Here is a 26,910-nt window from a genome sequence, read left to right as displayed (position 1 = left end):
ATAATGGTTTTTCTAGGGACTCTCCATTTTCTTTGTGAAGACTTTGTTTCCTTGAAGATTTCAGATGGCTACTTCTAAGAAGTCCGGATTCAAGCCCTGCAGGGAATGTGGCGGCAACATGTCAATCACGAATCCCCATGATGATTGCCTGTGGTGCTTATCTTCCGATCACGACGTTGAAGGGTGTCAAAGCAGCAGGGAGATGAATCCGAAAGCTCTTAAAGAATGCAAGGCTAAACTCTTTATAGCCAAAGCCAAAAAGGAGAGGAGGGCTCGAAAGCATGCAAAGTCGTTGTCTTCTCAGACTTCGAAGTCGAGAAAACACAAGTCGTCGAAGAAGAGGCATGGTTCTCGGCGTCATTCGAAGAACAAGGCTTCGATGACGCCTTCTCCAGCTAAGCGGCTTTGAAGGAAGGACTTTGTATCTCTATCTCCTACTCCTTTTCCCCGGGTGACTCCGGTTCAGTCTCTGGCTCTGATGTCCCTGGCGTTGAGGGGCTCCTCGACGCCTAAAGGTTCTCCAGCTCCAAGTTAAGTCTCCGACGCCCGGGGAGTCGTCTCCTGTTCGTGTGGCTTCGCCTGTGCGGGCGCCGTCTTCACCGACTCCACAAATTCCAGATCAGCCTCAGGTGATACCTGCTCAAGAAGGTACGGATCCATACCCTCCTTTTCCTGGTCCTGGAATGGACCCTACACATTTTTTAAATGTGATGTTCGGAATGTTTGCCAGAGCCTCTAACCCATCTGGTTCACCTTGGGGCCCCGTGGGTCCTTTGGCCTTTAATTTGGGTGTACCTCACCAGTATGCCCAGGCAGGCGCCCTTTGTGCCATTCTTGCCGACGACTCCGGCATGGCATTTTCAGCTGTCGAGTCGGCACCACCTCAAATTCGATCGACGCCTAGGTTTGAAACTGAAGGTCCTCCATCGACGCCGATGCCGTCGTCACCGGTGCCACGTCTTGCACCGCCGACGCCGATTCTGAAGCAGCGCTCTAGGAGGGATGAACAGAGGCTGCTTGAAGAGGAGGAATATAGACAGGAACAGGAGGAAGGGGAAATTGTCGAGTCTGTGGACGAGTTTGAAGGTTTACAGGAGGCCAGTGGATTGAATACTTCCCCTGAGTATGAACTCTCATCTCCTAAGGCTGGAGTATTACAGGATGTTGCTCCTTATCATGTTGTAACAAGGAAAGCATCTGAGTTGCTTGATCTGCAGTTACCTACAGCTGAGGTGAAATCTAACATTCTAACAGAGGTTTTAAATACATCTGCTGTAGTTTCTGAGACACTTCTGCCCTTCAATGAGGCCTTAACAGAGCCTAATTTAGAAGTCTGACAAAAACCCTTGACTGCTCCAGCAGTTTCTCGGTCCATTGCAAGGAGGTACAGGCCAGCTCCTGGGGATCCGGCGTTGCTTTCATCGCATCCATGTCCTGAAAGTCTGGTGGTCCAGGCTACTTGCTCAAAACAATTTTCTGGTTCATTCCCAACTATTCCAGGGAATAGGGATTCTAAAACAAATGGGGCAATCGGCCAAGAAAGTATTTTCTTCTGCGAGTATGGCATTAAAGTCCACTAATGCCATCTGTTTACTTGGGAGACATATCCATGCTCTTATGGACTCTGTCAAGCAGCTGGCTCCAAAGCTGCCTGAGGATGATAGGAATAATTTCCTGGAGGCTCTTTCTGACTCTCAGGCTGCAGCCCGTCAAGTTATACAATCGGGTTTGGACACGGCTGACTCTGTGGCTCATGTGATGGGGTCTTCTGTAGCAACAAGGAGAAAAGCTTGGTTGAGGTCATCTGGATTTTCTCCTGATGTTCATGCAACCCTGTTGGATTTGCCCTTTGATGGATTGAGACTTTTTGGCACTAAAGCGGACTCTGCCTTACAACGCTTTAAGGATAGCAGAGCGACTTCAAGATCTCTGGGCCTTCAAACGCTGTCTAGAGGATACGGCTGCAAGCAGTATTGTGGTTTTGGAAGGGCTGCTTCCTTTCGTGGCCGCCACCAACCTCAACAAGGCCAGCAGCAGAATCCTTTGTACAAATCGTACAGGGGTAAAAACAGGGGCCGTCTTAGTGGAGCCCCTCGACAGCAGTCCTCCTCCTCTTCTCCTCCCACCACCGTTGGTGCCTCAGGAAAGCAGTTCTAGATCCCCCAATCATAGAACATGTTGGGCCGGTAGGGGGTCGGTGTCCCATTTTCTGCAAGATTGGAAATCGATTACTTCAGACCGTTGGGTTTTAAATCTTGTACAGCATGGGTACACCCTCCCTTTTTTAGAGTTTCCTCCTCCTTACCCTCCTTGACAGGGTTGGTGTTCAGAGGACCAGTTGCTGCTTTTGCAGCAGGAAGTTCTTAACTGGTTATAGAAAGGTGCGATAGAGGTGGTTCCGGAGTAGGAAAGGGATCAGGGGTGCTACTCCCGGTATTTCCTGATCCCCAAAAAGGACGGTCCATTGAGGCCGATCTTGGACCTCAGGATTTTTTGTTTTTTTATAATTCTTTTTATTAACAATCATCGGCATAAAATATTTAATACATTCGGATTAAGCATGTGTGTACACAGTGGAGACAGACCGTGATTACAAATACAACATTATTTTCCATTGGACGTTACGGCGAAAGGGCTTCACTGTCCTTGATGCCACGAGGCAGATTACATATATTCCCTCGGTTTGTGTTCCATGGGCTCCAGATTTGAGATCATTTCGGGGGGCAACCCCGAGCTATGTAGACTGTTTTTTCCCTGTACATGCACCAATCGAGGTCTTTTTTCTAATCTGCAATCTTAGGTGCATGTGCCGCTCCGCAAAGCTGCACAATATTCCGTTTGGCTACCATCAGCCCAAGTGTAGCCCATTGCGTTAGGTGACAATTTAAGTCTGTCGGTTCCCAGATATTCAGGTGGCATCTGCGGGCCTCCGGTCAGAGAGTGATTGCTAGTACCTCCTTAAATACATCGTGCACCTTCCGCCAGTAGGATTGAATGTGCTCACATTCCCAAATTATATGAATAAATATGCCGGACCTTAGGATTTTGAATCTTTACCTCAGGCAGGAAAAGTTCAAAATGTTGACCTTGGCTCAGGTTCTCTTGCGCTGCAACAGGAAGACTGGATGTTGTCCATCGATCTGTAGGATGCGTATTTTCATCTTCCCATCCTGAAGTCGCATCGGAAGTATCTCCGGTTCACGGAAGGATCGCAACACTACCAGTTTGCGGTTCTTCAGTTCGGTCTGACTTTCCACACCTCGAGTCTTTACGAAGGTGATGGCAGTGGTAGCAGCACATCTCAGAAGGTCAGGGGATCCTGTTTTCCTACCTGGACGACTAGCTGTTGAAAGCAGAGTCTCCGGAGTTGGTGTTGCGCCATTTGAAAGCAACAATGCAACCCAAATCTCACCTGGTGCCTTCTCAACGCTGCCTGTTCATAGGGGCAATACTGGACACTACTGTGTGTCGGGTGTTTCCGCCTCCGCAGAGGATTCTTGACATTCAGGAGATGATTCCTTTATTTCACGATGGAGCGGTTGTTTCAGTCTTGAAGGTTCTACGCCTGGTCGGTCTGTTCACTTCCTGCATACTGTTGGTCAGTCAGGCCCGCTGGCACATGAGGGCACTCCAGTGGTGCCTCCGCATGCAGTGGTTTAAACACAATGGAGATCTCGGGGAGAAGGTCAGAATCTCCAGAGACGCTGCAGCGGAGCTGACATGGTGGGGTGATCATGGATGCTTCCACTCTAGAGTGGGGTGCTCATCTGGGGGATCAGGAGGTCAAAGGTCTTTGGTCTCCAGAGGAAAGGTTGCATCATATCAACCTTCTGGAATTGCGGGCGATACGTTTGGCACTAAAGGCTTTCCTTCCTTCCCTTTGCGGTCAGTCAGTTCAGGTCCTGACGGACAACACTACTGCGATGTGGTACATCAACAAACAGGGAGGTGTAGGGTCGTATCGCCTCTGTCGAGAGGCGCTACGACTCTGGTCCTGGGCACAGGACCATCGGATTTGTGTGTTTGCAAATCATCTAGCGTTTCCACCCATAGCCTGAATTCCTCGAGTTCTGAGTAAGGTTCGCCAAGACCGGGCCCAAGTCATTATTATCGCCCCGGAATGGCCAAGAAGGATGTGGTACACAGATCTGCTTCACCTCTCATTGCTCCCTCCGCTCCACCTCCCTCTCAGGGCAGACCTCCTCTCGCAGTCGCAGGGGCAGGTTCTACACCCCCACCTCCAGAGCCTGCACCTACATGCCTGGAGATTGAACGGGGCAAGCTGAGTTCCTTCTCTCTCCCGCCGGATGTGGTGGATGTTATTTTATTGTCCAGGCGACACTCCACTAAATCTATTTATTCCTCCAGATGGTCCAGATTTGTTAAATGGTGTGGAGAGAGGTCCATTGATCCTTTGAAGGCCCACTTGTCAGATGTTCTTCAATTTTTGCCTTTCTTGGCCCAGCAGGGTTGTGCTGTGGCCACTGTTAAGGGCTATTTGTCGGCTTTTCTATGTTTGCTGGACCAGCCGTCTTTTTTTAAGTCCCCCATTGTTATGAGGTTCATTAAGGGGCTTACTAATAGGTTTGCTCCCACTCCTTTCATTATGCCTCAGTGAGATTTAAATCTTGTTCTTACTTTTTTAATGGGTTCTCCTTTTGAGCCTCTTCATACATGCCCGTTGAGGCTTCTCTCTTTTAAGACAGTTTTCTTGATTGCCATTACCTCGGCTAGGAGGGTAAGTGAGCTTCAGGCTCTTAGTTCTAAACATCCATTCTTGACCATTCATGCAGATAAGATGGTTCAAGGACCAGGGCTGCTTTCCTTCCAAAGGTGGTTACCCCTTTTCATTTGGGACAGTCCATTACCATACCTACCTTCTATCCTCCCCCTTCCAAGGAGGAGGAGAGACTTCTTCGCCTGGATCCTAAGAGAGCGGTCAGCTTTTATTTGGACAGAACAAAGGATCTGAGACTGGACGATCAGCTCTTTGTGGGTTACGTTGGGTGAATGAAAGGTAAAGCTGTGCACAAGCGGACTCTCGCATCAAGATCTGCTACGCCTAGGCCAAGAAGGAACCGCCTGAAGGTATCAGAGCTCATTCCACCCGAGCTAAATCATCTTCTTCTGCTTTGGCTAGAGACGTTCCTGTTATTGATATTTGTAAAACAACAATGTGGGCCTCCCTCCACACTTTTGCAAAGCATTACTGCTTAGATTCAGAGGTTGGGAGGGACGGCCATTTGGCTCGCTCTGTGCTGCAAGATTTTTTGGTCTAGTCAGATGGACACCTTCCTCCAGGTGAGGTACATCTTTGGGAATTTTAATCAAAAGGTGAGGAATCCGCAGGCAGAGTTATCCATCAGAACAACAAGTTACTTACCTTCGGTAACGCTTTTTCTGGTGGATACAGTATCTGCCTGTGGATTCCTCACTGTCCCACCCGCCTCCCCATTGTCCACCTATTTCTACCAAAACATGCTTTAACTGTTTGACATGAATGTTTTTAATATGTCTTTTTCAAGCTTCTGTTTTAATGATGGGAAATGCTTGGTCTGTTGCCCTTTTTCCATGCTTTTATTGGTTATGCATTTGTATATTTATATTTTGTTTACTGTGTATACATGAGAAAATGTGTCGGTCTGCCTGTTTGCCTCAGTGGCACTGAAAAAATGGGTGGAACCGACGTCAGCACACCGATGAGGTCTTCTTATGGCTCTGATGACGTCATACAGAGTCGTGAGCGGAGCCGTGCTATTAGGACGTCCTCTTCGACATGGGAGAGCTAGGAAAGAATTTACGCGGAATGCTGGCGCAGGAGGTATTCAAAAGGTGAGGAATCCACAGGCAGATACTGTATCCACCAGAAAAAGCGTTACCGAAGGTACGTAACTTGTTCAACACTGCCAAAAGATCAAACATGATTTTAATGTACATGCTTCTAAAACCTGCACCTTTAATCCAAACACTCATTAACAATGATTTACGGACACCCCTACAAACAAAATTCAAGGAGAATAATCTTAGACCAATCTTTCTTGCTGCTACCTTGTATAACCATGTTACATTGTCTTGGACCCTTCAGACTGAAATAAAATGGACTCATTCTCTCTTGCATTTTTTTCTTTGAATGGCATTTTTGTTTGTGTTTGTGCTGGTGTTTACCAGCATTTATAGGTTTACTCTGCTGAAGGCTGTTTCCCTTTTCAACCAGGTTTTCTCTGTGCTTAATTTGAGCCTGTGATTTCCGGTTCTCAGCACTGGCACTTAGTTGTCAAAACCGAGGCTTGTGACAGTCTGCCACAAGGTGGTGCCGTCTGGCATATTTAGAGATGACCACAACAACTTAATTATTAATTAAATATACATTAAAAAATGACTATTACCTGCCTCCCAAGCCATTCTTATAGATTTGGGAGCCTAAAATAGTCTGAATTGTCACACTTTTAGTAGTGGGCTGGTTAGTAGTTGTATTATTGCTGTCATTGGCAGCATGGCAGGGGCAATGTGTGATACAAGCTGCAGTAGTTTCCTGATGAGAGCCCTGGCACTTATTTTTTCTTTACAAACTAAGCACTGGTTATTATTGATTTAAACCTAAAACAGCATAGCCTATGGAGTTTGCACAGTCACAATAAAAAAATAATCCCAAGACAGCAGTGGCAAACAACCTCAACCATTACAGTTGAGGCACAGTAGCCCCCCCCCCCCCATCGGCCCATTGGCCCCAGTCTATGGTGTCTGCCAAGTTGCTGCATCTTTCGAAAGGATTTTTGTTCATATAAACAGTATAGTACATGAGGGCTATATTTGGATCCAAGGGCCTAAGGCCCTTTACACAACCAGCTGAGATTGTATTAAAAATTTACATTTGCCAATCAATGGTTTGATTGACATGGAATACCGAGACCACTATAGGTAGAAACCAAAGGTTTGTTCTAAAGACGACCTGATCTTTGTGCACATTAATGGATGGCGCCTCCACTGACAGCTTGTATTTCACTAACTCGTCAAGGACGTGATGGCAATGAAACTGCAGTGGGCAAAAGTTGAACAGCTCAAATAATGGCCCCCTGACCTGGTGAGAACAATGTTGAGGACCAATGAGGACCCTCGTGGGACTCTTAGAGGATTATTCTTTTGAGGCCTTTCATAAATACTCTAACTGCAGGCCTTTTTATATATTCTCTGGTTTTGTCGATTTTGTGAGTAAGTTACTACAGTGGCAACATTTATCCTAACTGAAGTATGAGCTAAGCCTGACTTTTGTAGGTGCAATAAGTAACAGATAATAGTTTGCACATAGGCTTGTAGGGGCTGGTTGCTGAGACTAGAACAATAGTGAACACATACTTTCCATTTGGCTGCATAACAGGTACTTATTGTTGGCATATAGGCATCCTTAACAATTAGCATGCACTCTTCTGGGAGTTGAAAATACCCAAGTACTAAACCTCTGGTGCCAAATCGCAAGATTCAATGCCCTGTGGTTGGGTTGTTGCTGCTGTCCCTCATGTTGAGGAGGTATGCGGGTAGAGGCACCCTCTCCTAGGCATGTACACACATTTCCAGAGAAGTATCATGTCTGTCTCATGGAGCCTGCCTCATTTTCCTCACAACATATAGTATTAGTAGTAGAGGAGGATATCCCTGACCAGGTCATCCATAGGTCATTGCACATGGACTGTGGAAGTGGGTACCTTGAAGCAAAGCTTTGTCATTTTACATTCTCTTGAGTAGGAAAGAGATCAACATTTGGAGTAGGTGTGGACATAACTGATTTCACCCGAGAAGCGTAATCCAGAAATTAGCACTATTTTCTTAGTGCAAAATGCACCCTCTCGTCTAAAATGGGCCTCAAGATGCATTTGGTGCTAAGAAAATAGCACTAAATGCTGCAGGACATGAACAGCAGTAGGCAGCAGCCGCTCCCTCTGTCTTAGGGGCAGATTTACTAAGGGTTTGTGCTGTCTTTGCATCATGCAAGGTGAGACAAGGACAATGCAAACCATTAACTGGGATTTACTGATCCACGTAAAGCTACCTTACTTGCCTCTGCGTGGTTTAATAAATCCAAAGTAAAGCAAACACCACATATCGCTGCCTTACGCTACTTTACGCCAGAGGGGCTTTCCATGGGTAGAGTAAGGGAGTTCCCAAGCATCCAACCATGGATTTTTCTGCATTCCTAGATTTAAATATCTGGAATGTATCCAAATTATGTGCTTATATATTTGATGAATTTAGCATCACACATACACATAAAAAAACGAAAATGCCTTCTAGGATTAGTTTTGTGCAGGACGGTGTGCCTTCATGCACAAAAACAATTCTGCCTGTCATGTAGGCACCCTTGCACCATGGTGCAGGCATGCCTGCATTGGCATTAGGCAGCACAAAGTGCATCAGTGAAAGGAGCTAGCAGAAATGCACCATATATTTGTAAATATGTTGCACTTCTTATGTCTCCCTTTCATGCAACGCAGCACAGTAAGTTACCTCCCTGAGCTGCGTTGCATGAAAAGTTAGTACATCTATCTTTTAGTTTGTTGTTCCTGTGTGCTGCTGCAGTAGGATATTTTCTCTAAAGTACTGAAGCTGCCGTAACTGTATAATTTCAGTACTGTGCTGAGCAAGAGCAATGTGTTGTAGGAAACCCACCTCTCTATATAGTACACCACAATGGGTACACTGTGCAGAGAGGTTAGGGAGACCCTTATTGGTTTACAGAGGCAAAAGTAGATAATCCGAATGCTCTACTTTGTGGTAGTGTGGTTGAGCAGCTTATCAGAGGGTAGTGCTAAGTTTCACTCACTCAAAGAATGACGTCAAGACTAAATTAGTAAAATAGCACTTCTTTTTAGATAAATATTTAGACTAAGAACTTCGGGTACAAGGTAAATACTTTCGCAATACGTGAAAATCACAGTAAAGTCAATATCTATAGTTGTGTGCAATTACACACAATGAAGTTCCTATTGATGGAAAAAGGCAATTGGAAAAAGCAATGCAGTACAATTATTGTTGTGGTTACCCTTTTGGAAATCGGAAGGTTCAGGGCCAAGGTCCCAAGTGCCAAGGTCAAGTTCTTGGGATCTTCTCGGATTTCACTGGAAGTGAGGAACAAAGGGACTTTGTAGCTGGTGCTACGAAGGAAGGTGGGCCACCTGTAAAACCAAAGTTGGACTTGCAGGCAAGTCCAAAGGCTCTCAAGTGACAGTAGAGGTCGCAAGGGCTCTGGGGCCTTATGAGCACAGCTGCTTTGAAGATGCCCCAGCCGGGCAGGCTTGTTGCAGTAATGATATGCAGCTTGGCAAAAGTGGGCAAATATGAACCTCGCGGTCAGGGGCTAGAACCTTGGAGCAACCATTCTGGATATGCTGGGCCACTCGGGTGCTGGCTCGCTGTAGAGTTGGAGTCCGTCTGGACTTGGCTTTGTAGTTTTTTGCAGTAGGGAGTCAAGTACCCCGGGCATTTGTGCCTTTCAGCACCAGTGGGTCCTGGGGCCTCAAGACTTGGTGCAGAGGCCGAGCTGACTCTCCAGAACAGGTGTACCTTTTGCTGGCACCCGGAGATGTCAGTTGGGCTGGAGAGTTGGACGACGCTGGACCAGACTTTGCTGTTTTGTGTGCCTGCGGCTGCAGTGAGATAGTACCTGTAGCTCAAGGGAGTTCCAGGTGACTCATTACCCACTGGGGTTTGTGGAGATCACACAGTGATGAGACAAGATGTAGGATGACGACTGTCGAGGTCTAAGGTGGCAGGCAGGAGTTTGCGCCCAATGTCCACCACAAGGTCTGCAGTTCTGGGTCCAACAGTGGTTCGATGTTCGCCTTCTTCTTGTGTCTGTGGAATCTAGTTTTAGGTTCTGGGATGCCACCTAAATACTAAATTTAGGGGCGTTTTTAAGGTAGTGACAGGTAGTGGCCAATGGGCCTCTTACCTGGAAAGTCTACACCCTCTATCATGCCCACCTCCTGTAGGAGGATGACATTTCCTTAGCCCTGATTGGAGACGTCCTACCATCTTCAAGATGGCAGGCACTGAAAAATTTACTTCACCTCACCTCTTGCATCTTAGGGCTGGAGTGGGCAGATGGGGGTACACCTCCTACTCTTTCTTCTTTTTCCCACCGGTCTTCCCACCAAAAGAGGGTGATAACAGGGGGAGAGGGCCTGCTCCTTCTATCAGGAGAGGCTGGGGTCGTGTTTCACAGGTTGCAAAGCCTTTAAAGCTTCCCGCCACAGATGGCTCTTCCTGACCGGGGGAATGTGTGAACACCTCCGCCCAGGACAGGCTTTGTTGCTGACCACTGAGTGCGTCGGCGCTCACCCCATGAGGTCAGAACTCTGTCTGGTGGGGACAGGCTGGTTTAGATAAGTTGGTGGACCACATTAAGGGTTGGTAGGTTTCAGAGGACCCCTCTAAGGGGTCCTCTATGTGCACTGATTAATAAATCTGACACTGGAATCAGCGCAGGTTTATTAAGACAAGATACTTGGTATCAAATATCCCATAACACAGAGAAGCCATCATGGAGCTGAGGAACTCGTAATGACACGTGTCCAGCCCATGTACTGTCAATGGCTTCTCTGTTCACTTACAATATCCCAGAATCGACATGGATATTGCAACAGCATATCTGCACATGCAGATATGTCCTCACAGGAGATATAGTGCACCCTGCCTTGGGACTATAAGGTCTGCTTTAGGGGTGTCTACCTATATCCCATGCAGTGTCTGTGGTTTGGAACACAAGGATGTGTGCCATGTCAACACTTTGGTTTTTATCTGAACTAAGGCCTGCAGTCTGCAATGGCAGTGTGCATGGCCTTGGTGAGGAGACCATAGGGTGGCACAATTTGTGCTGCAGACCTTGGGGTCCCTCTTCAGTGCCAATGCCCTAGGTACCGTTTACTAGGGACTTACAAGGGATATTGATGTTGTGCCAATTGGGAAACAAAAGGTAAAGTTTAGGGAAAGATCTTCTGGCACAGTGGATCTGGTTGGCAGGGATCCTGTGCACTTGTAGTAGAAATTACACAATTTTCCAAGCAAAAACTGGGGGCTAACCATGTCCAAAAGACTCAAATTCCTACATGACCCCTCCCCTCAGCCCTCCCAAAATAAAAGCGGATGAGACTAACCTTCCCCTAGAGAGTCTTCATCATCTAAGTGGAAGAACCTGGAAAGGCCATCTGCATTGGCATGGGCAGTCCACGGTCTTTGTTCAACTACAAAGTCCATTCCCTGTAGAGATATGGACCATTTTAGCAGTTTGAGATGATCACCTTTCATTTGCATTAACCATCTGAGATGCTTTTGTGAGTTTGAACAAGGAAGTGAGAGCGAAACAGGTATGGTCTCAGCTTCTTTAAGGACCAGGCCACAACAAGGCTGTTCCCTCAGGAGTAGCCTTCTACTCATGAAAGCCACTGGCTGGTCTTGACCGTGGTCATTTATTTGGTCTAGGACCACTCCTATCCGATGTTCGGGGGCACCTGTCTGCACAATGAATTGCTTGGCATAATCTGGAGCTTTAAGAACAGGTGCCAAGCACATGGCTTCCTTCAGAGTGTCAAAAGCCTTTTAGCAGCTCACTGTCCAGTTCACCTTTTTGGGCATTCTTTTGGAGGTCAGTTCTGTGAGAGGTGCACAATGGTAACATAATTCTTCACAAACCTCCTGTAGTACCAGGTCATGCCAAGGAAGGCCCTGATTTGAGTGTGGGTTGTAAGAGCCACCCAGTCCAGAATGGTCTGCGTTTAAGGGTTGAACCTGGCCTCCACCAACAAGATGCATTGATAGTAAGGTCTGTGTTCTGCAGAGCCTCAAGTACTTTCCCAAGGTGTATCAGGTGGTCCTGCCAGGTGGAGATAAATACAGCAATATCATCCAGATAAGCTGCACTACAGGATTCCAATCCAGCAAGTGTTATGTTTCATATAGGTACCCCGATATAGGCTCAGGTAGTCATCTAACCTGTATTCTTCCCTACCATTACACTACATAATGGTTCTTGGGACTGACTTGTACCTAGTTACGACACTGCTTACAGGAATTAGGCTTTTTCCCTGAAAACTGGCCTCATCCTTTATACATGAGGATTTGTGGAAACTCAGTTGGACTACCATCTCCTGCATAATAACTCTATGTATAAGGGGCATTCCTTCCGTCATCCTAAGTCCGACATGACACAGTAAGGTAGAACCCCTGAGGGTACCACTTTGGGTATATAAACACCACGTCTTGCTGAGATAGTCAGAGGAGAAAAGGACTTCCATGCTGACTGTAAGAAGGTGGCCTGGTATATGCTGTCCACTAATTAAAGTGGTCACCCTGTACCAGTCCACACACCCCTTATAATGTATGAGGTCAAAGATAACCTTTAGAAAGCTATCCTAGTGGTAGCTATGGAGAGCAGCCTTCAGGCTTAATCTTGAAGGAATGTAAAGCAGCTTGTTTTACCAGAATCTCACCTCCTGAATGACTAAATGAAAGGAGTACCACATATGTATTTATTAATATAACACTCTCTACAAATCTCTACATGAGATTAGGGCACAGAGCACACAATACTGAATCAATAAAACATTCGTAAGTAGCAAAATACACAGCGGGTTCCGATGGAGACCGAACCATATACTAAAAAAAATGGTATAAATCACGTCTTCACTAGACACCGTGCCTAGAGCATGTAGAATCGCTGGGACCCCAAGGAACCACCCAGAGGAGTGACACAGGGAGCCCACGGTGGACGGGTGCAGTGAGGAAACCCGATCTTGTGCTCCGTACAACTCTATGGGAAAGTCGCAGTTGCAAAGTTAAAGTTTAAGGACACTTCTACGAGGACTTCAAGCAAACCCTTTGGAACATAGGAGGTTCTAAGGCCAGCCAACCAGTGAGTACTGAGCTACCCGTGTTACCTATCCCAGAGGAGCCGGGTGCATAGGGGTCAAGTGGTGTCGGAAACCTTTGTCGTTTTCACTGGAGAGTTGCAAAGAATTACTGCTGCCAGAAAGGCGAAGAGTGTCCAGTGGAATCCAAGCCTGTATTCTAGGTGAGAAGAACCTGAAAGCAGAGGGGACAGAGTCTGGGTCACTTCAGGTGACCAGGGGCTCGGTAGTCGAATGCTCACCAAGGTCGGGAGCTTCAGGTGTGAAGGATTGCATGTCTCTGCAGCCACGGGGACCAGGAGATGTCAGGGTTGACCAGGATCCAGAGGTGAGCTGTCCCACAAAGGATGTTGAGTGCTGACGGGTCGATATGCAGCGGGAGCACCAACAAGCCTTGGCAAATGCAACCCATGCGGTCAGAGTAAACAGGTTACAGTGTGGACCAGCAAGGTCCAGGGGACTCCCCAAGCAATGGACAGTCAGGGCACGTCTGGAGCAACCAGGTAAGCCCAAGAACAAACAAGGTGACCCTCGCCAGGACCCACAGGCCAACGGACCAGGGATCGCGAGGAGACCTCAAGCGAGTTTGCAAAGCACCAGCCCACAGAGCACTCGGTGAGTGGAGGCCGAATATCTTCGGTGCACATATTGCTCGGGGTTAGGACTACACTGAGTACAATGCGCAAGCTCGGGAATCACCAACAGTCTATATTGTCTAAACACGCAGATCCTTTATAGGAACTACACGACACGAGGACTTTATTCACCAACGTTTGAAAAGTAGCATGTGCATTTTTCAAACCATAGGGCATCACAGTGAACTCCTAATGCCCATCTGGGGTTGAAAATGTTGATTTTTCTTTTGCTCTTGGGTCAGACCTATCTGCCAGTACCCTGATGTGAGATCAAAGGTACTCAGATACTTGGCTGCTCACAACCTGTCAATCAGTTCATCTGCCCTAGAAATTGGGTGTGCATCAGTTTTGCTCACAGCATTGAGTCCGCACAGAACCTCATTTCTTTCTTACCACCCTGAGTATGAGGGTTGGGGACTAAAGAAACTGGGCTGGCCCAGGGGTTCCCAGATGGGGCTATGACTCCCAATTCCAGCATCTTGCTTACTTTAGCTTTGTTGCTCTCTTTCATATGATGTATATGTTATTCTTGACAGGTAGACTTTCACCAGTGTCCACATTATGGGTACACCAGCTGGTCTGGCGAGGGGTCAGAGCGAAGAGCTCAGCAAACTGATTTAGGACTTGCCTGCAAACAGTCTGCTCGTGGGCAGTGAGGGTGCCACGGACCCATCTTTTGGATCATTTAACAGGAGTTCTGAGAGAGGTTCACTCTCTGCTTCCTGATCCTCATTTGTAACCATGATCATAGTCACATCTGCCCTGTCATAGTAGGGTTTAAGGCGGTTTACATGACTGACCCTCTTGGGGGCCCTGCAAGAGGCAAGGTCCACCAAATAGGTGACCTCCCCTTTTCTTTCCAGGATAGGGTAGGGTCAACAGGCTCCAACACCGTCTGCCCTGGTTGGAACTCAACCATAGCAGCCTTTTGGTCATACCATTGCTTCTGGAGCTCATGGCTGGCCTCAAGATTTTATTTGCTTTTTCCATGTATTCAGCCATCCTGGAGCAGAGGCCAAGCATATATCCCGCTATATTTTGTTTGGGCTAAACAAGAGGTTTTTCCCATCCTTCCTTCAAAGGGGCAATGGTCCCCCGACAGGATGATCAAACAAATTCAATGGGGGAGAACAGCACTCCCTCCTGTAGCACTTCCCTGTAGGTAAAAAGCAGGCATGAAGTAAGATAGCCCATCTCTAATCATACACCAATCATACCTTTCATGGACTTGTTGAATCTTTCAACAAGGCCATTACACTGAGGATGGTAGGGGGGTAGTGAAATTGTAGGTCACGCTACACTCCTACATGTATTTCTGGTAAGCAGACATGAAGTTTGTACCTCTGTTTGACACCACCTCCTTAGAGAAGTCCACTCTGGTAAAGATACCAATGAGGGCCCTAGCCACTGCAGGGGCATTGGTATTCCTAAGGTGGATAGCCTCAGGATACCGGATGGCATACTTCACTACCACCAGAATACAACTGTTTCCTGATGCTGTAGGAGGGTCAAGGGAACCAACAATGTCACTCTCTAACCTCTCAAAGGAAACCCCAACCACTGGAAGTAGAATTAACTGGGTCTTTGGGTGGCCACCTGTCTGGCCACTGGCTTGACAGGTGACACAGGAGTTGCAAAACTCTTTCACCTTCTGGTCTATCCTTGGTCGGTAAAAAGGGCTGACAAGCCTACTCCAAATCTTGTTCTGGTCAAGGTGCCCAGCTAGGGGGATAGCATGGGCCAAAGTGAGGAGGAACTCCCTAAACGCCTGAGGCACAACAACTCTCCTAGTGGCACCAGGTTTGGGGGTCTCTGGTCTCAGTGTAAGTATTCCCTCGTCCCAATAGGTCCTGTGGAAACCACTGACATCACCTCCTTCCTGTGCAGCAGCTTGCTGTCACAGCTTTTAAGAGTGGGACTGGTTTTCTGCCTCTGGCAAAGATCTTCCCTAGAGGGTCCCCTGGGCCCAAAAGCTCAGCCTGGTAAGGCTCCAGCTCTGGAGGCTCAGTTCCCTCTGGGGCAGATGATTCTTCCTCCTGAGGAGAAGGGTCTGGTGTCCGATTGTAAGCTGGTGCCCTACTCTTCCTGCCTTTTCTCTTGGAGGGTTGGGTAATTATTCCAGACTGCAACACCTCTTTGGATTCTGCTCTGTGCTCTGGTTTTCACACACACCCATTGTGGGATTCAAGAATTTCTGCATAGATTCTCATTTCTGCCTCAGCCCAGGCTGAGGATTCCAAATCATTGCCAAACAAACAATCAACTGGAATTGATGAAGATACTGCTATCTTTTGTTGGCCAGCAACCCCTCACCAGTCAAAGGACACCATTGCCATGGGATAGAATTTTGTCACATTGTCAGCATTGGTGACTGGATAGGTCCTCCCAGGCACACACTGTTTAGAGGACACCAGTTGCTCAGCCCACGTCGTGACACTAGCACCAGTGTTTCTCAATGCCTCCACCCTAATCCCATTATTAACAGAATGCTGTCTTTATTTTTGCATACTATTGGGCCAGACAGCTACGGTGGCTACATCTACATCCCCCACTAGAGTCACCTCTAAGAGCTCCTTGACATGGCAAGTGCTCTCCTGAGATCCCATCTGGAGATTAGCCACTGCATTCACTAAAGATGAAGTGTCGTGACCTGTGGTTCTACAGTTAAGGCACCATGCCTTCTTCGGATTCCAATTCCTTCCCTGGTACCCACCCTTTGGCTGTCAAGAGTCTCTCGGATCACCCTCCTGAACAGGTTTTTTGGGGCCTGGCTTTAGAATTACCGTCTTTCCCTGGGGCAGGGGGGGGGGGGCGGTTGTTGACCTCTTTCCTTTGTGTTACCCCACCAGAGGTAGTTTTGGTCACCCTTGTCTTGACCCAGTGGTTTGCCTTCTTCCCCAACTCTTGAGGAGAATGTGGACCTAGGTCTATCAGGAATTGATGCAACTTCTCTTGGCAACAATTACTTAAAAGTTGCTCTTTCCTTATCAAATTATAAAGCCCTTCATAGTCATGCATATTGTTACCAGCTAACCAATCTCCTATTGATTTCACAGAGTAGTCTACAAAATCTACCCAGGTCTGGCTCTCGGTTTTTCGAGCCTCCCTGAACTGGATTATATCATCTTCAGTGGTAAATGCAAAGGCCTCAATCAGGGTATCCTTCATGAGATCTTAGGATGCAGCATATTTCTAATTGAGTGTCAGGAGTCTACCCCTGCACTTTCCGGGGAACATATTCCAGCGGACAACACTCCATAGCTTCCTGTTGGCCTGCCTGCTAAGGCAGGCCTTCTCAAAAGCAATGAATCACTTGGTGATATCATCACCTTCAAAGAATTTTGGAGCAATTCATTTGGGGATTTTAGGGTCAAAGGAATCACTTTTCTCCTTATTTATTATTGTGCTGCCACCAGTGATGGGTCCTAGACCCAACTCTTTTCTCCATAGCTAGTAGTTGTGCTTCTATAGCTGCCCTCCTGGATAATCTTTCCAGAGCAAGCTCTTCATCTGGAAGTGATTCTCTGTCTCTGGGGTTGTATCATCACTCCCATATTCCGTATTCTGATCTTCTGCAAGATCAGTGTCATCCTCTGGATGCTCTTTGTCATACTGTGCCAAAAGCTCCTGGAGCTGTAATTTGGTATGGTTTGATCCAGTTTTGAGGCCATAAGTTTTACACAAGCCTCTAACCCGTCTCATTGGCAGAGACAGGCAAGGTGTGAGATCGAGTTCCTCCACCTGTACCAGCTTTTTTGAGGAGCTGTTTCTAGTACTCATTATTTTGAGTAAGTTGGGAACCTTTTTGGAATTAAAAAAAGCCCTAACACTGGTTTCCTAACTACAGTAAGTTTTGGATTTTGAAAACAGTTGTACTAAAAGGGACCTATCCAGGTCCTTAACAATTATTTAAAAACTTTGAAAAATAGTCAATTTGAAAAATACAATTTAATTAAAGGCAATCGTGTGGTCTCTATTGTAAGAATGGTTAAGCAAACGCAAAGTCATGGACCCCACTGCTGATCCACCAATGTAGGAAACCCACTTTATATAGTGCACAAAACTGTGCAGAGAGGTCGAAGAGACCCTTATTGGTTTACAGAGGCAAAAGTAGATAATACTGACGCTCTATTTTGTGGCAGTGTGGTTGAGCAGTTAGGCTCAGCTGACGGCAGTGCTAAGCATTTGTTGTACACACCAAGGCAATAAATGATTCACACACTCAAAGGACGAAGTTGAGACCGAATTAGTAAAATAGTTATTTTTATATAAATATTTACACAAAGAACTTCGAGTACAAGTTAAATATGAGAACATTACAGTAAAGGCAATATCTACAGTTGTGCACAATTAAGCACAATGCATTTTCTATGGATGGAAAAAGGTAATTGGAAAACACAATGCAGTACAGTACAGGTTCCCTCTTCAGTGCCAATGCCCTAGGTACCAGGATTACCATTTTCTAGGGACTTACAAGGGGTACTGAAGTTGTTCCAATTGGGAAACAAAAGGTACAGTTTAGGGAAAGAGCTTCTAGCACATGGGACCTAGTTGGCAGGGACCCTGTGCACTTCCAGTCAAAATTACATCATTTGCCAGGCAAAAGTGGGGGCTAACCATGTCCAGAAGAGGTACTTTCCTACATATGTAAATACTGAAATTACTCTGACGCAATTAAAATGTCAACCAGGTCTCTGTTGAAGTCCACCAGCGACAAGAGTACTGCTTAAGCACCTGGGTGTTGATCTCCAATTTGTGTGTTTGCCAATGCATCCTGCTGGTCAGGTCTGCAAAGTAATTGTATACTCCAGGGAATCATTCTACCAAGAGAGGGACCGGATAGTAAATGGCCGAGTGTCAGATTCTCTTTGTCACCCTGAACTATTGTGGTGAGCGCATGCTCCCTATTTCTGAAGGAAGCACATGGTATGTTGCGGTCTTGTGCGAATGAACACTCGTTATGAATCACTTTTTAAAACACTCCGAGCACTAAATGACTGTACATTGATGTGCAGATGTTGTTGCTAAGCGGCCATTGTTCCTGCACTGTCAGTTGCCTAGGCACCCTCCTCACCCTGTGAGGGAGGAGAGTGAGTAGATCATTTGCAGCTGTGGTTGGGAGGGCGAGGTTGAGGAAAGATGTACCCGGTAACAAGTTCTGGTTATTTCACCATAACGGTTAGTGCTGAACTTTGGGGTCTACCAGCACTACACCTTCCCACTGATCAGTTGCTTGGGACCATAGCCTTGCAAGGCACTTCTGTGCAAAGCACATTCACAACTGGCCATCTAGGGCTATTGTAATGCAAGATGCCATCATTCCCAACAGTATCCTTATCATTCTTGCTGTCAGAGGATTTTATGTCTGGTCAAGAGGAGCAGCCTCTTAAATGTCATCACTCTCATTGTTAAAGTAGGCTTTGCCTGTTATCCCAAAAACAGTTGCATTTGTTGAGGGCTGAAGGGGAATCTTTTGACAATGGCAGTGAACCCAAATGTGTTTAGGAGAGGCACTGCTTGTTGAATTTGAGTAAAACATTGCCATCAGCTGTTGCTCTTTACCAGCCGGTCATCTAGGTGTGAAAAGATGAATAACGTTATGACGTGTGTGCTGCAGCTACTGCTTCATGAGGGGTCTTGTTACCGCAAAAGGTAGAACTTTTAACTGGCAATATTGTCCATTTACCACAACCTTGGATACTAGTGGTGAGCCAGATGGAAGAGGATGTAGAAGTAGGTTTAAGTAGGTATACTTAAGGTTTAGGGTCGCCATGCAGAGTAGTGGAATGACATCTTCAAGAGTTGTAATTTTGAAATACACGGAGACGATGTAGCACTTGAGCAGCCAGAGGTCAAGGATAGGCTTCAACATTCTGTCTTTTCGGGTATTAGAAAGTACACGGAGTATACGCCTTCTCTATATTGGTGTGGAGGAAGTGATTCTATATCTTAATTTTGAAGCAATGCCCTCACTTTCTCTTGCAGCAGCCTTTGGTGTTCATGGCTGTGGTTGTTGCGGTGATATGGATTGCTGAGTGGTGTGGTATGAAAATCTAGGCACTAGCCATAGGCGGTTATGGAAAGTACCCTAATGTCTGTGGTTATATGTTCCCATTAGGGAAGATCTGACTGAATTCATCCTCCACGAGGTGTTTTGTAACTGCAGGTAATGTGTGGAAGGTCATTGCTTTTGGCAGAGGTGCCCTTGTTTTAGGTACCTTTTGATTTACCCTAGCTGTTGCCCCAGAAGCCTCCTCTAGAGTTAGAGTAGGACTTGGATGACTCACCCTCCTAAACGGACTGTTGCGGTTGGTACTGAGGTCTTTCTGAGGTATCTGCTGATACTACTCCTGCTTGGGCTTGTTGCCTTTGAAACCTGATCCGGGTTAAGCCAACTGGGGCACAAAACTGGGCTTCCCATCAAAAGGCACACTTGTATTGTATTGCTGGACTTTTGGTCAGAATCCGGAACACTCAGTCTTTGGAGGAGCATGCTAGTGTTCATTCTCAGGAGTGAGTGCTAGTTGTGTCCAGTGCATACAAAGACCAGGGCATTACAGATGGTCTGCTCCTTCAAGATTAGCTCCTTTCCTTGTTTCTTGTATAGATTCAGAAGGTTTTTCACCAGCTTCTCCATCTCCTCCCAGTGGTACTTGTCATATCTGGACAGTAGTACAAGCAAGTTGGATATGTGCCATTGAGTGGCAGCATCCACAGTTACTCTAACAAAGAAGGGGGACTAAAGGGCTTGATGGCGGGGTCAGGCATATGTGCCCAAACAATACTTAACATAAAGGTACCTTTCATGTTAAGCATCAACAGTTACCCTTTTGGCAGAAGCATCAATGTGCTTGCTTTTTTTGTCAGGTAGAGGGTCATCCCATGCCCTCGGGTAAAAGCCCTTTTTAGAAAAGTGTTTCCTACCGGTGACTTGGGTGAAATGTGGCCCCGGAAGTGTATGGGGTCTTCTGGTGCTGCCTAATACCTTTTCTCAATCCGTGATATGACCACCCTGGTTTTCACTGGTTCTTTAAAATTCTCAGAGGACCACTTTAACACCCTTTTCAGCACTGGCAAGTACTGTACCGACAGCTTTGCTTTCGAGATAGTCTCAATACGAAAGTCCTCCTCTTTTTCAACTACATGTAGTTTGACTTTGTGATGGCGCACTGCACACTGGATTACTGAATGGTAGGCGGTGGTATCACCAAGTGTAGATGATCTGACTGGATAACGTTCCAAGGAATGGTCATCATGGGGATCAACAGTGTAACCATGCAAAGTGTTGCCTCTGTCATGTCACGAAAGATTCATATTAGGGGTAAGATAGACCTTTTATGGGAACATGCTTTGAATCGCTGTGCAGGGGACTGAAACTTTGCACACGAGTGTGCTGAAGGTCAGCTATGCTCCTTAGGCCTAGGCATTTTAGGGACTGGAGAGGTTGAGAATGCTTCAGAAATGGCCTCTTTTAAAAGTGAGTCCCCTTTTCTTGCTGTGGGATTGGCCAGTAGACTCTTCTCCGCCTCATGTCAGGGTGCTTGCCTTGCCCTTTTATTGGTGTAGGTGAATGCAGCATCGAAGCAGCCGGAGGTTTCAAGATCAACTATGGAGTCTACCGTGAATCCGAGGAGGGCAGTTTTGATTCTTGGAATGAAGATGGTGTCTCAACATCAAGGTTCGTGTCCCTGTTTTGAGACTTCTCAAGATTCATGTCTTATTTTTGGGGCAGAGATGGCTTAGGAGTCAGTACAGACAGCTGAGGCCTTTTCAGAGGTGTTTCGGGACTTGGAGAATGACCTTCTCCTGGCCGAACCCTATCCTAACGGTTTCAGAGTTCTGAAAGTTACACCCAAACCCAATGATGGGGAAAACAAATCTGAGCCCATGTCCAGTTCAATTGAGGCTTTTAGGGGAGAGGTCATGAGTCACCTCAAAACCTAAGCCTCTACTTCATTGATTGTTAACCTTTTGACTTCTGCAGACACCCGAAGAATGACTACTGGAAGTTGGGGACCCCCGCCTAAGCAAATAAAACAAGACAGAAAAATACAGAAACAAGACTGCATCAAACAAATACACACATTATGACACATTTTATGTAATTCACAAACAAACAAAAAAACGACAAAAAATGTTTTGTTTTTTTCTGTGGGAAGGTTAGAGCTTTCCAATATTTGGTTTCATTTCCAAAAGACGCAGTGATATGCTAGACTTTAGCATATCGCTTTTGCCTTTTTTGATCTTAGTGCATGCTCTATATTTGTTCATGCATACCAGTACTTTAAGTGCACCTGTCTTCCAGACTATGTTCTTGTTTATGTACTTACCCTGCTCCCACAAATTAAGCGAAGGATTCCAACTTAATTTTTAGCCCCCAATTTCAAGAAAACTAGGAATTTATGTGTGAGACCAGACATATGAAATATGGCTAAATGCTGAGCTGATATCTTGCCTTAGGTGTCAGTCTGTGAAATCGGCCTGTTCCCTGTTTGCACTTGAGTATTTTCGCCAAGTCTAACACTGTTCCTGACATCTTAGGCGGCTGCCGATCAGTGATAAAAGCTAGCAGTGATAGCTTTGTCTAAAGTTAAACTTTGTCAGACAAATCTCCTTAGCAAACAATTTCACAGCATCTTAGAAAACAGCTGGGAAAATGTAATTGCTTAAGTTAAGGTCCCAGTGTTATTCTTTTTCATTTTGTAAACAAGCATTTGCAATGCAATAGGTGTCACATTTGCCTTTTATTTAGGTTTTAAAAACGAAAACAAAAATAAAAGGCATTGTTATTTGCAATGTCAATAGCTCAAACTTGTGTAAATGCGAGACCTATTGCATTGCAAATGCTTGTTAGATTAGTGAGTAGAAACGCTCCCTTTGGGCCCACTCAACAAATTAATTAAATAAACAAGCACGGCTGCTAAAGTGATAGCAGACCGCGCTGCAAAAAAAATAAAATAGTGCTCACCGACTTATGAAGGAGACAGTGTAACGTCACAAGTAAAAGATCCAGTCCTCATCGGAGGAAACAAATGGCGACGGGGCGGTAACAAGGAGGGACTAACAAGCCTCATTATCAATCGGAAGCCAGCATTTACCAAGGACAATGACACCAGCCAATCAAAAATATGGGCGGAGAGAAGGCGAGGCTTCCACAGCATACTCGACTACTGCATGCCTCGCAGAGCGAGTAGCGCATGTGCGCTGCCGCTAGGCTTGACCTAAAAACTTGAGTGGCATCATTTCCAACATACTGAGCTGCAGTCTTGCCATGGAATGAGGAATGTTTATTACATCCAACCAGAAGGTAGAGGACATGACCTCACCTGCTACCTGCTACATGGATTGGGAGAATTTGATATGCATGTACTCCATTTCAAGTATGCTTGGTGGAGAACTCCCCAAAAACAGCTTTTGCAAGGCCCTGAATAGACCTTTAGCTAACTGGGAACTTGGTAGTGTTTATTGGATTCAGGCACAACAATTAGAACAATCACTACCCAATGATTGCAAATTGTGAAGAGAACTGGGAGCAGTTTGTAAGCAATTGGTTAAAGACATTAGAATGATCTACTACCTGAAGGAGGAGCCCTGGTGTGATGATCTCACTTCTAGCTACAGGGCCTTAAGCTCAGGACACTCCCACCCTCGTCATTATGGAATTTAATGTGTTTAGCTCGTGGTTTTGAATATCAGATAGAAAGGTCAAAAGTAATTTGCAAATAGCAATAAGCTTGCCATCTGAAGGACTTAAAACGGGATGCCAGTAACTAGGGGAAGAAGACAGGCGTTCATAAAAAAAGGCGGGAGGGTACACCTGGGAGTGAGGTGAAATGCATGGGTTGAACAGCATAAAAAAGATCAGTCACTTGACATTTATGGACAAGGAATGCTTTTATGTTTTTAAGGAAAGACAAGAATGAAGGCTGAGGTTGAAGATTATAAGGTAGGCCATTACATATTCTTAGCGCTAGACTAAGAAATTACTGTTTGAAGGCTAGTTTGGCACAAAACTTTGGCATTTCCAACCTCAAGTATGTCCGGTGTCTGAGTGCCATGGGACCACTCGTGATACAAAACAGACAGTCTAGGTAAGAGAGCTTGTGATTGTTTAGTGCTTTGGAAGTAATGCAAACTAGTTTGAAAGTACTTCTGCCCTGGTGACGAAGCCTATAAGGTGTCCTAGGGATTGGGGTAAGGTGATCAAATATTCAGTCATCTTGGTGAGCCTGGCAGAAATATAAATGATCGTTCTAATAGGAGCCACTGTAGATGCAGGTAGACCTGCAAGAATGGCATTACTAGAATCAACATAAGACACAACCAAAGGATGCTGGATCATGCAGAAGTTACTTTCATCAGAGGTTGGTACTTGGACAACTTTGTGACGTGCTTGAAGTCAGCATTCGTGGTGAGGGGAAAGAGTGAGGATGCTTGGTGAAAAGCATTAATTCGTTTCTCTGTTAGCCTTGGAGGATCACATTACACAAAGTACTTCGAAATTAGGAGGATCTATTCTGGCTTTTTGTTGAGCATTAAAAAGTTAGAGACATCCAACATTGAACCTTTTCAAGCAGGAGTTTAGGCAGTTGATGTCACTGAGGTATGATGTCCCCAAGGATAAATGGATGTCGTACACATACTGGTAATGGGAGACCAAACATTTGGAGTCCCAGTGACTACAGGTTTCGACCGAATATGTGTTCATCTAAAACCCCTGTTTTCCATTCAATATAGAAACCATATTTTTGGACCAATGGTGTAGCTCCACGCCCACCCCTTATGGTTTCTTCTTTGTTTGGAATCCTTTGTGGAAATACATTTCTTGCAAAGTCACAGTGTCAAACATCAAGTCTCTCCTGTATGTTAACAACAGTTGTTCATTTAACTGAGTTACACAGGCGTTTAACATGGAACATAACCCATTTCCTCTGACCCATTTAGAACTCTGAGGTGAAGCGCATGACACAGATTCATTCTCAGGACTGTGCTTGCTCAAGTAGGCAGGATCCCCCAGACTCAAGTTACGGCATGTGAGGAGTCAAAAAAGATCATACAATCATGCACCACACCGGCACAACAAACACCAACTATCTCACCCATTTCTTTATCACTAACATGTACATATAACCACGTACATATACCAACAGAGCAAATCCTGCACCGCATGCTCATTAACTCACATTCTGCAGTCCTCAGCACGGTGGCCATGGTAAACATTAACACACAACTCAGCCTGGGTGTACTCTTAATCACTAAAACGTTATTCCTACCCTCCTCCATGCCCATTTTAGGGCATGGAGGAGGGTTCTCATCTCCACAAGTTAAAAAATCTATCATGCAAACTGCACACATAAGACTACTGAACCCTGTAGCCTTAGTGATCTGGCAGCACACAAGACATGTAAGACTTTCTTCATGACTAACTCAAAACTCACCACCAATCATAAGTAAGGCACCCGGTTTTCCCTTTTTATGGATTTTAAAAGATAATTACAGACCGAAAACAAAGTGTTTCCTGTCTGTATTTATTTTTAAAAGCGGAAAAATGCAGAAAAGTGTGCTCCTTGTGGTTGACTCTCCATGCTGTTTTTCGTGATTTCTAGGACAACAGCTTAGCAGATAGGCAGCATGGTTAGTTAAAAATAGATTGAGATTTCCATAAATGCAGGTATGTGGTAACATATATTTGTACTATAATGCTAATATTTACCTGAAGGTGTAGTGTTTTGCAATATTTGGCTGCTTAATGTGCTAAAACGCAACAGGCAGCAAAGTATGAGTGCATGTTTATACATTAAATAAATGTGGAAATATACCATTTTATGACTCCATATATTCGCAAAACAGAAAATAAATATGGATAAATACCAATAAGATGGGCAAAAAATAAATATGGATAAATATAGACGGAAATTTTAAAAATATAAATACCATAAAACCGTGAGCCCTAATCATAAGCAAACATATCTCAACACGCTCAACTAACACCACCCTGTGGCCAGTAATGCACCCTGAAAACAAGATGCTCCAAGTTCAATCCCTCAACACTGTTGTACGTCCAAAAGCTCTCCAAGAACAACGGCAAAATTGACAGACAAGAAGTGAAGTGGAGCTGGACCAATCTCCCTCACTAGCTCAATCGCCCCAAAATACTCTTTTCGGTACTCAAGATTCTCATCATCTCAGCCAAAGCCAATTTGTGAAGAAACATTATCAACTAAGTCTCCAACATAAAGCAAAGCACTATTGAAGGAAGTAAAACTTTTTATCTAATTTAAAGTTTGGCAGATGGATACTCCGCATCAAACGTGATGGATAGCCAGTCGGCCTTATTACAAGTGCTGTAGAATAGAACACATTTATAATAAGGCGGATAGGATATCTGTAATGTTTGTAACAAAGTAACCCATCCACCAAATTCTAAATCAGGCTCTTTGTGTCAGTCCAGTCGGACCTTGCAGTTCAATATTCCATCAAGAAGAGGAACACTACCCGTTCCTACTTATCGCGAAGACAGATGATCTCGGCACTGCAGACCAACTACCCAGCTTTCATTCATAGGAAAAATTGATAAAGCAGTTGCCGCTCAGAGACCACTTTTTGTTGATAAACATCTTTGTTCTTCTCTCCACCCACTCAAATGTTTCTGATGAGGTATAGCAGGCAGGGATAGGATGTGTTTAGGATGTAAGTACAGTTTTAAAGATTATATTATAGCAAATTGTGTTCTGTAATCTTGTACTTCTGAAGCCAAGTTCTATGTTTCACACCACTGGCAATGACCACTAGTGGGCCATAACTTGTTTGTATTTCTGGTGTTTAGGCTATGATATTTCAGACAATACTAAAGATTTTCGCTGACTTGTTAGAAACTTTGTTTAGTCAGCTGACTTTGGTAGTGGGCAGCATTTTTTGGTACCACATATACAATTTGCATCTCAGTTTACCTTTGATGTCACCGTACTTAACCCATTGTTTTTCAGAACTCCAGACTCCATTTCATCATGTTAAACACAATTCCTTGATACTGACTTACCTCTCTGCCAGTTCTTAATGTGCCTTCATCATGGACTCCCGATTTACACTATGGCTTCAATATTGGGGTGGGTAGCTTGTGGGAAGCCTTCTGGGCTATAGTGGCAGTCTGTATTGATGATCAATAGCTTGCAGGCAAGGTGTACCTAAATATATCTTGTAAGGTGCAGCAGCTTTGGTTGGTGGGTTGGAGTCTACATTTCGTGTTTAGTATGTAATGAATAAGAGAAAAAGTAACATGTGCAAGGGTAGTGGAGGTATTTTGGAACGGGGTACGGAATATTTGTGGAAAATTATTTGGTCAAAGTGAAAACCCTGAATTTGTGTTATCATTTCTTGGG

Source organism: Triturus cristatus, chromosome 7 (assembly GCF_964204655.1).
Source record: "Triturus cristatus chromosome 7, aTriCri1.1, whole genome shotgun sequence".
Taxonomy (NCBI): domain Eukaryota; kingdom Metazoa; phylum Chordata; class Amphibia; order Caudata; family Salamandridae; genus Triturus; species Triturus cristatus.
The sequence above is the reverse complement of the archived record's forward strand: the minus strand, read 5'-3'. Positions refer to the sequence as shown.